Below are 16,501 nucleotides of genomic sequence, written 5' to 3'. Positions count from 1 at the left end.
ATAATCTGTTGTAAAATGCCCACCCGACAGCAACCTAAATAAAAAGCACCATCAACATTACATATTGTTGAGTTGCATCATGGCATGTTATGAGTTATTAAGGTCCAAATGTTTTATTGAAGATAAGATAAGTGGCTGCATTTACGTTTTTCTAACTTGAGCCTAATCAACATGTCCGCAACACACACAATTACATACATACCTTTTACATACCATGTCTGAGTCAACATGTCCATGTCCAAAAAATATACTTCAATACTGCAGACATGCCAAGGGGAAAAATTTGGTGTAACATATATGTTGCTCAAGGACGCTTTGACTTGTTGACTGCAGTGGATGGGATTGAACCGGTAACCCCCTGACTTGCTCACACTTTTGGCAACAATCATAGGATAAATCAATTGATACAAAGTGGGCAGGTCTGAGCTAAAGGGTTAGGTTAAGCAGATTGGGTTAGGGTTAGGGTTTACAACCAGCTCTGTACTATCGCTATGTGGGAAATGTTTGGAGATGAGCATCTCCCCTCACCCCTTGTCACAAAATGACCTCACCCCTTGTCACAAAACTGGTTGCAAATCAGAGGGAGGAAGAATCAATCATCTTTAGAAATTCCAGCAGAGAAATGCCAATCATTAGCCCTCAAACTGTAAGCACAACGCTAACTTTTAAAAGTGGTTGCCAGGCTGGCAACCAGGCATCAGCTTTTGGTTGCAAAAACTGAAAATACGATTGCCATTTTTAGTCACCTTATATTTTAAATAATTAAGATACTATACAGTTATACATCAACTTAATAATGAACATGTGACACAAAAGAATGTTCAAATGCTTTACAATAAGTAATTAACAGAATTATTTGAAACCTAAGCAGGGGTGGCGCCAGGGGGGAGCTAGGGGGTGCTGAAGCACCCCCCAGGATTGCCAAAGCACCCCCTAAGCACCCCCAATAAATATTTATATATCTTTTTTTTCGAAAATTGTTATTATTTTTTTTATTAAATTAAATTAGAAAAAGTATTTATTACATCAATGCAAATGTGAAACAAACAAATGTTTGACCAAAAACATAAAGCCAACACAGGTGATTAGGCCAATGGCCAGCACCCATTAGATTTTTGACCTACCCATAGGCTAAATTACTTTGTGACACTTGAGTGACTTCCTGTTTGCTGGAGCGCCAAATTATTTGCTAACAGCAAAGTGACAAATGGATCGTTTTTTAGTCCTTAAACATCCACGTCTGGACACTCAATCAAAACCACCTGAAAGTGAGAGGGATTCTGCACATAATAGGCCTCGTGAGTACAAGTAGCTTACTTCTGGCTCTCTGTGTTTCATTCAAGCTCTGCTCTGTGTGTGTGTGGCACGAGCCATTTTGTGTGCGTGCGCGAGCACCGGTGGGTCTCTACCGGAGATCGTTGTGGTTAGCATCTGGTGTTAGCTAGCCAAGCTAACGGATATAAGGAGCTTTTTCAACAACAAAGTGGAGGGAGAACTCTCTCCTGTCAGACTGAGAGTCTCAGATAACCTCAGCTCAGGTGAAGTAAAGGACTCTCAGTGTTTAGTCTAGTTATCTCAGTGGGTCTCAAACGGTTTGTTTTAAAAGGGGAGTGATTTGTAAAATATCTATAAAGAAATAGTAAATCTGTTTACAGTTCAGTTTCATATATGTTGAGAGATGTATCCATAGATCTCTTCATTTTGCTCTCAAAGTGCACCAGATTGATGCTTTTAACTTCAATATTTAAAAAAAATCTTCGGGAGCATTTCAAAATGCAAGATGGGGGGGGTGCTAGTGGATCGCCGGAGCTGTTAGATTAACATTAACATGCTTATATTGTAGTTCTAAGTGCAATGCCTTGTGGCCTGTAGCACCATCCTTGATGGAGCATATGTGTGGGCAGGAAAGGAGTGAGCAGAGAGTAGAGTAGTTGTCGATTTTTGTTCTGTTTTCTGTGACTATCTGCCTCACCCTCTCAGACTTTCAGTTGCGCGCTCTACTAAAGAGACATGTTACCATGGAAACCAAACAATGGTGTAGCTGTATTAAAGTCCGAGTGGAAAAAGTCCTGAGTAAATCTGATTTTGTCAGAAATCGGGAGAAATGCGGGAGTAATATGACCCCGGGTGGAAACCGGGAGAGGGCAATGAAATCGGGAGTCTCCCGCGAAAATCGGGAGGGTTGACAAGTATGAGTTGCAGCAGTAAAATTCAACTGTAGCGCTGGTGCTTTAATGGGAAACCCTTAAAGTTTGAGCACCCTCTATGAAATGTCAAGCTACCCCACAGCACCCCTTTTACCGGAAGTGAATGCACAATGGAGTAGTATGTACATATATTTCGCCTCCCAAGACTTTACACATTTCCTCTTTGCTTTCGTTCGGGTTCATTGTGTGCTTTATCAGTTGAATCACTTTGATCATTCTTTTGAGAAGTTGACGGGTTAGCCAAACTTTTTACCGCACAGTCAAACAACTTAATTTGCTTCGCCATTTCTTGTAAAACAAACACACGGCGTGTCCCTACGTCACTACCCGATCTGCAGCTCTGCCCGATCTGCAGTGCGCATGTGCGAGATGGTCCGCCATATTGGAGAACTCCGGACGGCAACCCAAGAAGGACACTTGACACAGTGGCTTTTGGCAAATCACAAAAGGAAAACTCGAGAGGGATGAGTTGTTTTTATTACAACGTGACTTCACTATTATTTAACAACTTTTTTTATTGGGGTTGAGTACATTGTCAGAATAAGTGAGAAATTAATTTAACTTCTGTTAGACAGCTATCATACTGAATAAATATTTACTGTGAATATATGCAAACATGTATGGCATATGGCTGTCTAACAGAAGTTAAATCCATTTCTCACTTATTCTGACAATGTACTTAACCCCAAATAAATGAACCCAATAAAAAGAGTTGCTAAATAATAGTGAAGTCACGTTGTAATAACAATAACTCATCTCTCTCGAGTTTACTTTTCAGCTTTGCCAAAAGCCACTGTGTCAAGTGTCCTTCTTGGGTTGCCGTCCGGAGTTCTCCAATATGGCGGACCATCTCGTACATGCGCACTGCAGATCGGGTAGTGACACGGCGCACCGCGCATGTGAGTAAATGTGCATCGCTTTCTGGCTCCGTAATCACACCAATGCACGTGCAACTTTAGTATCAGGTTCCGACTGGTTACAACAATAATTAAATATCACTCTTAATACAACAAATATTTAACATTTATCTATTTTGGGGTGCACATTTGGCTGTTTGCTGTCCTTGAAGTGGTTGACATATTTTCTGAATGGTTGCCAATGGCAACCGTTACTGTCGAGCCCCGTGTATGTAGTCGAGTTCCGTCCCGGCCATTACCAACATTGCTTAGTGTGTTCATTGGCCACTCACCTCATGACAACATGTCTTTACCCTGTAGCATTTAGTTATTCTCCAGACTTTGCATTTTAACGTTAGAAAAGTAGCTCCTACTTATAGTTCCAGCCGTGTATCTAACTGCTTGCTTTTAGTGACCTTTGCTGTTTTGTGGACATGTTCTGCCTGCTTAATCCCATTTGGGCCAATGCTACTACTCGTCACCTGTATCCTCCTTTCAGACTCAGAGCTTCTGCATGTTAAGCCTGAAAGTGCATGGGTCCAAATATAGTTTTGAATGGGATGGACTATTTTCACCATGCCCCCCTCCATCTCTGTTAGGCCAATTATGTTGTCTCTGTGCCACTCATGGTCAAGAGCAATTTAAACATGAATAAAGTGTATTTATATAGCAACAATTGAAACCAGTGCTTACAACGTTTTTTATATAGTTCCAATCCAAACCGTCAACCAGCTGTCTGGCCATTTTTCATTTATTTATACTTTGAATGTATGTTTTGTATTAAAAACCGGGGTGAAGGAGGCAACTACCACAATAGCCCAGACTCCTAGGGGCCCTGATTTATTTTTGGTAGTGGGATGATTGGCAAATGTGTCTCCAGTGCGAGTCTCTGGCATAAACACTCCAACATCAACATATGGTCAGAGGGCACCAATCAGAGTGACTTTGTGTTCCTCTTGCTTATAATGCAGTGAGTAGCCATGCTAATGCTAAGACATACTGTAGCTGGTTGCGTTGGGGTCAACCATTTTGTTGACCACAGCACAAACGCGTTGAGTCAGCAGGTGAATAAGGCTGTGACAATGAATAATGGTTCCTAAAAGAAAGCAAGGGTGGTAGGAAAATCAAATTTGAGGAGAAAAATAAAAACACCAGATATAGGTTTTTGATTGATGCTGATTCTGATTAATTTAATCTTGTTTGCAACACAAGTCAGGTTTGTGTTCATGGAGAAAAATGCAATGTTGAACAAATATAGAGTAGATTAAATAGGTAGATAAATGGCAAGGGGATGAAGATGGTTTGTCTTATAAAAGTGGTTATACGTTGTCAAGTTATCGTTGTCATAGAAACATTTAAAAAAAAGCCCCTCCAGCGCCTTCCTGCCAGAAAAATATGCTATGTGGACACAGAGCCTTACTTTCCATCTATATAAATAGTAGTTGTGGGTTCCAGGGCTCCATGTGCTATTTTGATCCATCTATTTGGGTTAGACCGACCTTCAGCAACCTTTATAATACTCCCATAATTCATGATTTGGTTACTACTTCAACCAGGAGACACATGTAAATGTAAGGAGCAAATCAAGTAAAGTTGAATATTTTAATATCAAATTGTTCCCAACATCTGTCATCACAGCAGTCTGCCTGAGGGCCTTCAGTTTCAGTTGATTAACTCTCTGTACAGCCATCTGAAGGCTGCAGGTATGTGTTCCATCTGCACTCTCTAATATGACTGACGCATATTGTCAAAGAGCAATTACATACTCCAGATGCACTGTGGTTACTACTGATTACATCTTACACAATAGGCACCTGGCTGTTGCAAAGTAACCACAACAAATAGAAATTCTGTTGTGTAGTATAATACTAGTCGGATTATCAGAATTCCTTTATGAGTCCCGCGGGGAAACAGAGTGAAATCATTATGAAGAAGGGTTAAAGACAGTGACATATTTGGGATGCATTAGATTGACACTGTTCAATAAGCCTAATGAAAAACTGCTTAAACCTCAACCACTCAATGACTTAATCTCCTTAGGATCTAAAATGTAGTGTATTCAAGTTTATAAAACTGAGCTATATGTAATCAGGAATTATAAGGTGAATATCAAACAGCTTTGACAAAAAGAATGCATGACTATCAGCAAAACTGTGGACATAATAATACAATAGTGGAACATGTTGGCAGATTTGGATGGGGCAAGGACAATTAAGATTATGAACGACAATGAGTTTACTTTGGAAAATAATATTCAAATATATTGTTTTTGTGTAAAGGTAAATAAAAAACGTTTGAAATCTCCTCAGAAATGTTGCTGAAAAAGAATACAAATTATCAAAAAACTTCAAGATTAAGGAGGACATTGACATTTGTCATCAGAGAACATCTGAGAAGAGTTAACAACTTCACCAATATACGACCACCTGTTATCATGTAAGCATGGTTCTGTATATACTTAGGCCATATGGTGATTATGGAGCAATCTCCATTTGCTGATGAAGGCCATTAAATGCAGTTCAAAGCTCTATAAGTAATGAATAAGTGGACATTTAATTCAGAATATCTTGGCTAATTATACCAATCATCTAGAGGATTGAAGAGATTCAATTAGCGACCAGCTGGAGGGCTGAGAGAAGAGAGGAATTCCTATCAAGGAGTCAGGAATACATATGAAATTCCCATGAAGATTTGGCTATTTTCTGAATTTTTGCAGAGGTCTTTGCATCAAAGACCCGACGCGGGACCTACCAGTTCCAATTATTTTGTACTTTAATTGGGTCAGCTAAGCTGCTGATTTAATGGAGGTCTCCCATAAATAAAACATATAAAAATGGTAGCTGGAATATTGACAGCAAAAGACTAAATGCCATATTAGGGATGGTCAATAATGTTCAGAATCATAAACATTATAAATTGATGTGAACAATATTGAGAAAACTATTATTTGGCATGATTGCTTGTTGAGGGATCATGCATGTAGAAAGAATTTTTAAAGGGGCCCCTTTATGGCCCTTTCCAGGTTCATCATTGTATTTCCTGTCTCTCCTGGGACATGTCTCCATGCTTTAATGTTCAGAAAGCTCTTTATTTTTGTCATACTGCCTGTGCTGCAGCACCTCTATTCACCCTCTGTCTGAAACCAGAGCTCAGTCTGCTCTGATTGGTTAGCTGACTAGCTCTGTTGTGATTAGTCAACTGCTTAGAGATGCCCTACCCCTTAGCCTATCACTTACAATGTGTTTGAGCACTGGCCAATAGAAGAGCCAGTGTTAGATAGTGATGTCACTATGTTAATGAAGTAAACAAAGGTGTCCAATGGAGGCGTTTCAGGGAGGGGGGGAGTGTGTGGGAGAAAAATTCCCTCTGGAGGGAGCTTTGGGATTGTACCCTTTGCAGAACATTTACAGTCACAAAATCGCATATAACCAGGGCTGCACATAACTGGTGCGCAGGTGCGCATGCGCACCCCCAGCCAAAAAAGAGCACCAGATCAGTTGAAAAAAGGCGCATTTGGGCACCAACATTGAGAGAGAGAGAGAGAAGAGAGAGAAGAGAGAGATAGAAGAGAGAGAAGAGAGAAGGGAGAGAGAGAGAAAAAAGAGAGAAGAGAGAGATAGAAAAGAGAGAAGAGAGAGAGAGAGATATTTGCATGTTGCATAAGAACTGGTAAGATAGCAGGGTTTCCCACACATAGACTTTACTTGGGCGGGCCGCCCAGGTATATTAACGGCCGCCAAAGTAGAATTTGCGAGCCATTTAGGTTTACTTAATTTAATCCCCCCCCCCCCGTTCATAAAGTCAAGTACCCCTCAAAAGGTCCGGATAATTTTATTTTAAGGATGCGCACCAAGCAACATCTCCAGGTGCTCCTTTGAGAACCAGGGCAAAAAAGTTATGTGCACCCCTGCATGTAACACTAAAAGGAAGGGAGAGCCCCCCGATTCATCATTCTGGTGCACTTTAAAAGTTACGTTAACAGGCTATATCTATGAAGAATGTTGTGCTCTAGTAATCATGTTTATGCTATATTTAACAATCTAACACTAAACATGTTGGTTTTAAAGATATCAATGGTGGTGTCAATGCAAAAAAAGGATGACAGCTGGATTTATAACACAGACATAACGAGATCATTGAGAAACGGAATGTGGCGTACTAAATCGTTTATCTGGCTTATCTTGTTTTCATGATCATTGGAAGCCAGAATCCTAATTGAAAATAAAATGTGATTAATTGACCTTTCGCAAAGCCACGCCCCTAAATGCCCGTTGTCCAATCATATTCGATCACGTGCGCGGCTCCCTGTGGAAGTCCGACAAGCTTAGCGTTCAAATTCATTGCGAAAATGGTGAAGCGTTGTGCTTATGGTCTTTGCAAATCGGATAGCAGATATCCCATAAGCTTAGAGGGGGGGGGGGGGGGGGGGGTGATATTTTACCCGTTTCCTAAACCCAAAACCCGAGAGGAGAGATGCCGCCAGTGGATAAAGAAATGCGGCAGGCCCCATGCCCAGCTGAATATGGCGAATATCAACAAACACAAATACGTTTGCTCCAAGGTAAATACGTGCTAACGTAGCTAGCTAGCTAGCAAAGATTACATTCACAAATTAACTAATTTAATTAAATAATTTCACTAACTAACGTTAGCTAAAGTCAAACGATTACAGCTGTAAGCTGTGTGCTTCTAGGTCGTTTTGACCAAGTATATCACTTGATGCATAATAATGTCTGAACAGCTGAGCTCCGTTATTAGTCTACCTGTGGTCAAAGTACAAACAAGAAAGCCAACAGGCAATCTATTCATTTATATTTTGCTTTAATCTTTGTAGCATTTTGTTAATGGAAAGCCTACTGCCGACTTCCCTAATCCTGCTGCACAAGTGGGCACCCCGACCCCCACAAAGGAACAACAAGGTGGATGCAGAAAGCCACCAAGGAAATGGTATTTAACTTTAGACAAACTACAACATTTAATGCCTCTTGTGATTGAATTGTTTTATTCCAAAAATAATAATAATAATTCCGTCGAATTTGACATACAGCTCATGTGGTTTTTCACTCTTGCACTGCGACCTGTATGCAAGTGCCTCTATTGATGTTGTGCCTCCCTCTTTTCTAATGTTTATACTGTGGATATAACCCTCCATAGCGTATTGTAGCCCCTTTTGTCGGGACCTGGAGGATATTGCTGCGTTATTGCTCCAAAATTAGTCTGTTAAGGCGACTCCGACGTTACGGAGACCCTCCATTATGGCTTCGTTTAACGCATCTGGCTCTCAGCTTGTCGGACTAGCAACAGTAACCAAGGGGGGGCGTGGCTTTGCGAAAGGTCAATTGCACCGCCTTATCCCACATTTGTATTGGATTTAGATAAGAACATGGGGAAACGGAATATATGAAGCACATGAAGAAGAAATGAAGGGACAAAGGAAGCTGGTAAGTAGGGTATAGAAAAATTATAGGAGGTGATGAGGTGGGAATACTAAAACACAACCGGAAAACAACAATGGTACATATCGGCCAATGTGTGTGTTTGTGTGTTGATTACCATATAGATAGGATTACTGAAGCTTGTGTGATGAATGAAAGGCTTAAAGCTTCCACAATACCTACAATTTACTTACAGAGTAAACATGCACAGAGAGAGGAGATGGCAGAGGTTTATAAAGGTCAATGACGCAAAATGATGGCAACACGGACTCAATTCATATTCTTCAACGTTTTGCTATACACACTAATGACGTCTGGGATGTCAGGGATTCACCCTTTAGAAATAAATGATGGTTACTTCCATATCTCCTTTTGTTCAGGAAGCAAAAGAACATCCTTAGGGAAAATAAGTAATCCTTCAGTTCTTTGATCTACCAAAGATTGACAGTCCTGGCATTCTCGAGCTTTTCTTAACCAGCTCATAAATGAAGATATCAATTTATTAATGAGTCGATCAAGGAAATTCAGCAGGTTGACGTTAGACGCCATGTAAGATAAGGTTGGTGAGTAATTTTAAGGTCCCATGTCAAGGCCATTTCTACTGATCATAATTCCATTGTTGAGGTCAACTAAAATAGATTTATATTGTGCAATTTTCCAAACTCACATTGGTTTCTCATACAGCATCTCTGTATAGTATGTGTATTCACTCTCTGTCCTAAACGGCTTGTTGGAGGTCCTGCCCCCCCCCCCCCCACCCTCCCTGTGAGCCCAGTGGCCGTCTGCGAGACAGCGAGACACCACGGACCTCAGCCTGGGCACACACACCCGCAGCCTGGCTGGGAGTTTGTGTGTGTGCCCAGGCTGAGTTCCGCAGTGTCTCGCTGTCTCGCCAACCCCACACCAGTGAGCCGGCTCACAGTGTCCCGCTCCCCGCAGCTGCCAGCCTCGCAACGTCCCGCCAAGTGTGTGTGTGTGAGGAAGTCCGTGGATTGGTCCAAACGTAACGGCTCTCTGGATTGGTCCATTTGGACCAATCCAGGGAGCCATTACGTTACGCCACTTTACCCGAAATACGTCACTATACCCAAGAAGAAAACAATGGAAAAAGAGAAATCTCCAAAGAGGCGTTCTGGGGCAGCATAGACAGGTCTTTTCTGTGTTAGAGTTTTACTCGCTACAGGGTGTACTTTGAGGGTTTGTGACTCTGCAGACCGTTTACGTGCAGAAAAAGCTACATAACACACAAGGGGACTGGTAATAACCGGAAAAGCATGACATGGGACCTTTAAAGTACATATGAGTCACATTGTCAATCAGGGTCGGAGAGGTGCCAGTTCACATCCTAGGCACTGCATGGGTGTCCTTAAGCAAGACACTGAGCCCCCAAACTGCTCAAAGGTGCCAAACTACGCCAATCCCTTCCCTCCAACACGTCTTCAATAATGCATGTGTTTATCCAGGTTTGCATTTCGGGCCTAAATTGTAAAGGTCCTGTTTGTTCATGTGTGTATTTCAACTCTAGCTGCATTAGAGTAGGTATAACAAAATGTGTTTAAAATCCGAGGTAGAGGAAATCTAAAAAAGAAAGGGAAGTTTCTGGGAAACTTAAAAAGGTCTCGGTGAGGCTTTAATAGACAGGTTTTTTCATGTATTTTATATCTTTATTATTCATGTTTTATGCTTATTTTATTCTCTTTGCTTTTTAACGACTGTTTTTAAATGCCATTTTATAACGTGTTTCCACAACACTATTTCTTAATGCTCTTAATGTATATTATGTTTGTAAAGCACTTTGAAATTCCTTGTGTTCAAAGGTGTAATATAAATAAAACTGCCTTCCCGTGCCAAATAGAGGGGAACTGAATAGGAGATTAAAATAAAATGTGTTCTTTTTCTTAAATAAATGGAAAAACTTAATAAAAGGAGGTATCATATCCACAGCTGCTGTAGCTACAATGACATAACATCCAGGCTTGAGGAGTAACGGATTACATCAAACGGGAGTACAGAATACAGAAAAAGGTAACAGTATTCCCTTACATTAACCTGTTAAGCCCTGAGCCTGTTTTTCAGGCCTCAGGCTCGAAAATGACATTCCCAGATAAAATGACTATATATTCACTTCTAAAAAGGGGTAAATCAATAATCTTTTTTCTCAAAGCAATGATAAACCTGTGAGTTGGATGTAGAAAAGTCAGAATCAATATAGATGTTTTATATTTTAAACTAAATTCAGATTGAACATAGTAAAAAATGTAAATTATATTGCCCGTCCAAAAAAAAAACATTACTTATAGTGAAAACCACCCTTGAATGATGGGATGGTAGACAAAAAGCTTTAGGAATCCAAACTATAATATATAATAAGTACCCTGTATCAAGATTGATGCAAAACAAGTAACATTTGAACTTTGGGTTAAAAAACCCACTTCTGGGGTCATTTGGGTGGATTTTCAATATATCTGGCCACCCTCGGTCGATTTTGATGATTGATATCTCTTTTTAACCGTAAGAGCCAATATAATCGAGAGGGAAGTTCCTAAAAATCCATCTAAACATTACCCATTGGTGAATGAGTGATGCACAGCCAGAATGCCCAAAACTGGAAGCTGTCATACACTCTGGTAGCTATCATAGTAGCTATGAAAACTCAGTTATTGACATAAATATGAAGATGGATTATCAGTAATCATTTCAGACACATTGGATTAACCTATGGATTAACCTTCAGCTTTATCGTTTTAATGCCATTGAACACAACTTTTGATCAGAAACAGCAAAAGGTAAGACATTTCTCCCGTGTTTGCTCCGTAAAGCTACGTTGTGTGATGTCTGGGTTTGCTTCCCCTGTCGCGAGTTCTGATCGCACAGTGATGATACTAATACTTCTGGAATCTTGTTTGTGCAGATCCGATAAGTAATAAGGGTATTTTACCGTGACTTCTGTGCTAAGTGCGTTAGCATCTTTTCGCTCAGGGCTAATTCAGAGGCTTGATATGACCCTTTTGTTTCGTTTAGCTAAAAATTGTTAATATTGTCTGATAGCTGAGTTTCTTCCCGTTAAGTGGGTATGACACATTGTTTGTTAAATGTTAAGAAGCCCTCAGACGCTGTTTCTTGCAAGATGTTGCGTTTTGCCCCCCGGTACCGGGGGCATGGGGCTTAGCTGGTTACGTAATCAGATTGTTTTTCTAGCAAATGGGGCTAAAAGCCGGATTGTAATATTACATGAATTTTAAAATAAAGAACCCATGTGTCCTCAAAATAGTGTGCATACTAATTAAACTAAATTGGAGCATTTTGTGTTTGCTTAGATTTCATTTATATATTTTCTCCAGCACTAATGAGTCATGCACTTTTTTATTGCTATATTTCTTCCTGGATTTGCTTAGTGAAACTAAGGTGTTCCTTTTAAAAACCACTGAGCAGGTGACATATTTTTATAGAGAATATCTTGGGTTGCTTAAACTTAAATTGATCTTTTTTTTGTTTGCATTTCATTTGATATTGATGAGATTAATCGAGTAACATAATTTTTTCATAGATTAGGTTCCTGATTACATATTTTGTATTGTAATTGCAACTGAATACATTTTTTAAGTAACCATCCAAACCTGATAACATCCCAGTGGACTGTGTTGAGGGTTTCTATGTTCCACCGTAACAGAGATGGGATTAGAATTAGAGGAGAAGTGATAAATGAATAAACGGAGAGCTAAAGAGAGACAATCAGGCAGAAGGAAAGAGGAAGTTAACAACAAACGTGACAGTTAGAGAGGAAGAGTGCTACAGGCTTTATGGATGATCTGCAGTCCCTCATCAAAGTTTCATTACAACTAAATCAAATATTCAACATCTGCCATTGAGACAGAGAGAGGAGACGGATCCGCAGCTATAAACATCGGGAAACAGCTATCAAGAGAAGAAGGGAGATAGTCGGAGTAAAGCAGAGCGCATGAGAGGATGACAGAAAGAGAGGACATGATGAGATAAGAGATGACAATAGAAAAAAGCAAAGTGCAAGAATCACTTTAATAAAGGCAGGGAGAGGAGCAGTAGCCTGAGACAAATGGGTGGAAAAGAATCAAATTCAAAGCAAGGAGATCTCGACTAAAGAAAAGATAAATATAGCAGCAGCCAATTATATTTCCCCCTCTCTCCACCTCCATCTGCAGAACAAACTGTGTGAGGCAGCGTGCGAGGGGATGTGTGTGTTCAGACGATGCAGCTGCTGTTTTTGTTTCTCCCGGCAACCGCCTTCTCCTCCTTCTCTACCCTGCCTTTACTTCATCCAACACACACTATAGAGACACTATTATTGTACAATTTCCCTCACTGCTCTTAGTCCCCATAACTACATGCATGTACTGTAGTGTTTTCATCACACAACTGAATGCCAGTAATGAGGAAACATCAGAACCCCAGAAAACTAGAGCTGGAGTCCTGACATCTTTAGGACGGTTCATACGTGCAAATGAGATGAATACTAACTGAGCTAGCTATTATTTCATGACCCTATGCTTTAAGTTAAAGTGTAGAACAACAGCTCTGAGCTCTCTATCCATCTGTTCATGTTATTTTTGTATTTATTAGGTTTGTTTTTTCTTTATAGCACGCTTTAAAGTGTAAATTGGCAATGAAAAATGTATTTGTCTTATATATGTAAATTATAGTGTCCGTCAAAAAAAAAACATTACTTATCGTGAAAACCACCCTTGAATGATGGGATAGTAGACTAAAAGCTTTAGGAATCCAAACTATAACATATATTAAGTACCCTGTATCAAGATCGATGCATAACAAGTGACATTTGACCTTTTTAGAGAGATTTAGAAAAAAAAAACACTTCTGGGGTAATTTTGGTGGATTTCCATATCTCTGGAAGCCCTCGGTCGATTTTGATGATTGACATCTCTTTTTAACCGTTTGAGCCAATAGAATCAAGAGGGACGTTCCTAAAATCCATCTAAACATTACCAATTGGTGAATGAGCAGAGGTGGGACCAAGTCATTGTTTTGCAAGTCCGAGTCAAGTCTCAAGTCTTTGCGCTCAAGTCCAAGTCAAGTCTCAAGTCAGAATGGGCAAGTTCAAGTCAAGTCCAAGTCCTAAACTTTGACAAAACGAGTCTTAAACAAGTCATTATTTCCAACAGAATAATACTTAATAATCAAACTGCTCTTTATTTGTCACATTAATAATTTAATAATCAATTTTCTCTCTGCTGGTAAAGTAACGTGTTTTTGTCTAATTTAAGAGGGATCAGTAAGGTAATGCTACCATAATGGTTTGATTCAGAAGGAGTTTAATTGATAAGATCCCTGATGTTGAGGTAACCAGAATGCTTATTTCCACTGTGTACAACGGGACCCACAATCTATCTTTATGCAAGGGATAATGTGCAGTGAGGCGGTCTCTATGGGGAAAAGAACACCTGAATCTAGATCCCTCTGCAGGTGGTACTTTGAGTATATTTTGATGCTAATACTTTTGTACTTTTACTTGTAACATTTTGAATGCAGGACTTTTTATTGTAACCGAGTATTCCTACACTCTGGAACTTTTACTCAAGTACAAGATCTGTACTTCTCCCACCTCTGACAATAAATCCTGAGTGGTTACCAAAAAGAAACCCTGCTCTGAAGGTTATTTTCATTTTACAAATCCTGCACTCAGCTTTGCTTTCTCCAATATCATTGAAATGCAGCCAGATGCTGCTTCTTTTTTCGGTTTTCGCTCATTTTTGTACTTTTTCCGACGCGCTTGCATTTAAATCCGTATCCCCGTCGTCGCTCTGTGCAGCTGGCCTGTACCACTACACCTGCTGCGCCCCCCACCCTTCTTTCACATAATGGTATGATCCTAGTGTGTCCTCGCATACGATTGGCCGCATGGTGGCCCAGCTAAATAAAGTCCCGCCCCTGCCTGCAAGGATTCTCAGCAAGACTAGGAGCGGCTGAAGATTCTGCTCTCCCCGACGGGAGTCTGCTCTTCTAGCGGCATCTCGCGATCGGCGTGTTGGAGACCTCTGAATTAAATTATCAAGTCACCTCAAGTCAGAAGGCTTGAGTCCAAGTCAAGTCCCGAGTCATTGGTGTTCAAGTCCAAGTCGAGTCGCAAGTGTTTTGTGATGTTGTCAAGTCGAGTCTCAAGTCATGAAATTGGTGACTCGATTCTGAATCGAGTCCAAGTCATGTGACTCGAGTCCACACCTCTGTGAATGAGTGATGCGTAGCCAGAATGCCAAGGAACCGGAAGCTGTCATACACTCTTGTAGCTATCATAGCAGCTATGAAAACTCCGTTATTGGCATAAATATGATGATGGATTATCAGAAATAATTTTAAAGTGACACAGACACATTGGATTAACCTTCAGCAGCGTTTTTATCGTTTTAATGCCATTGAACACAACTTTTGATCAGAAAAACAGCAAAGGCAAGACACATTTGCCGTTTTGGCTCAGTAAAGCTACGTTGTGTGATGTCTGGGTTTACCTCAGCTGCCGTGAGTTTTGGTCACACAGTGATGATACTTATACCTCTAGAATATGTGGAATCTCAGCTATATAACTGATATCTTGTTTGTGCAGATCCGATAAGTAATAAAGTATTTATACTAGGGATGCACCGAATATTCGGCCGCCGAAAATTATCGGCTGAAAATAGTTAAAAAGGCAAAAAAATATCACCGAATGTCAGGGAACAGGGTTACATTGGTAAACTAACGTGTTGTTGTGATGACCTAATCAAAACGCGGCGACAAGCACGGCGCGCGACCATGCTCGCGGCTGGCTCACAGCCAACATGTCTGGTGCTTGGAGATATTTAAAAATATCAGAGAAAGAGGCGCGGATTGCGATTTGTAAAACGTGTTCAGCTGACATTTCTCGAGGGGGTGTAACTGCAAAGACTTTCACCACTTCGGGATTACTCCACCACTTGAAATCAAAACACCCGGACAAATATGCGGAGTAAGATCAAATCACAAGCACTGACAGCGAGAGACTGTTCAGCGCTGCCTCTCATGTGCTTGATGAAAAGAGGAACAGACTTATGGCTGATAAAGCAGAGAAGCTACTGTTCATTAAAAATAACCTCCCACTTTTCCTTAATAAGTAGACAAGGCTGGCTTATCATAAGCTTATCTAGTTCTACATGTCTACTCTATACCCACTTCCCTGAACAATTTTCATTGTGAGTTATAATTCACCATCTCAGGTTATCATTAGGGGGAAATGACAGCAGCACAGTGTTCAATATATTGTACTTTCGGTATCTAAATGATACAATGTTGTTTACATTGCTCATGATGACAGACCACCTTATTTGCAGATTCTTGAAATTGTAATTTAATTTGTAATTGATTGTGGATTTTGTATCCAGTTTTTTGACTTTATGTATCTTTATACAATGTTTACTACTTTGCTTATGAGGACAGACAGCCTTATTTACAGATTCTTGAAATTCAATTGTAATTTCATTTGAAATAGTTACATTCATGTGGATTTATCCAGTTTGCACATTTGTATGCATGCACTTATAGGTGCATTTGTTGTTGTTGAAGGCCTGGCTGTTACAGTCTTTATTTACACTATTTTGTTGTAGGCCTACTGGCATAGATGTTTATGCAGTTTTGTAGAACCTTGGCTTTGTTCTGAATGCACTTTGTTGTAGTTATCCTACAGAGAAAAGAAAATGCACTTGACTTGGAATTAATGTACTGTATGCATTCAAAAGTGCTGAATACATGTTTTATGGACCCATAATAGTGATTATTATTTAAGTTAAGTTTTGCCATAATCATGTCTTTTTCCATAATCAGGTAGCTGAACAAGATAGGTAATAAATGTATACATTATATATATATATATATATATATATATATATATATATATATATATATATATATTTCTATTAATCATTTTCGGCCTTTCGGCATTCGGTTTTCGGCCTACTGTTTC

General features: G+C 40.0%; 1 protein-coding gene across 15 annotated transcripts in view; it reads right to left on the bottom strand.

The window, feature by feature from the left end:
- Positions 1-16,501, bottom strand: part of LOC307036608 (protocadherin Fat 3-like) — a 144,551-nt gene that overhangs the window by 98,909 nt on the left and 29,141 nt on the right. The gene's annotated exons all lie outside the window — the stretch shown is intronic.

Source organism: Notothenia rossii (assembly GCF_949606895.1).
Source record: "Notothenia rossii genome assembly, chromosome: 4".
Lineage (NCBI taxonomy): Eukaryota > Metazoa > Chordata > Actinopteri > Perciformes > Nototheniidae > Notothenia > Notothenia rossii.
The sequence above is the reverse complement of the archived record's forward strand: the minus strand, read 5'-3'. Positions and strand labels throughout refer to the sequence as shown.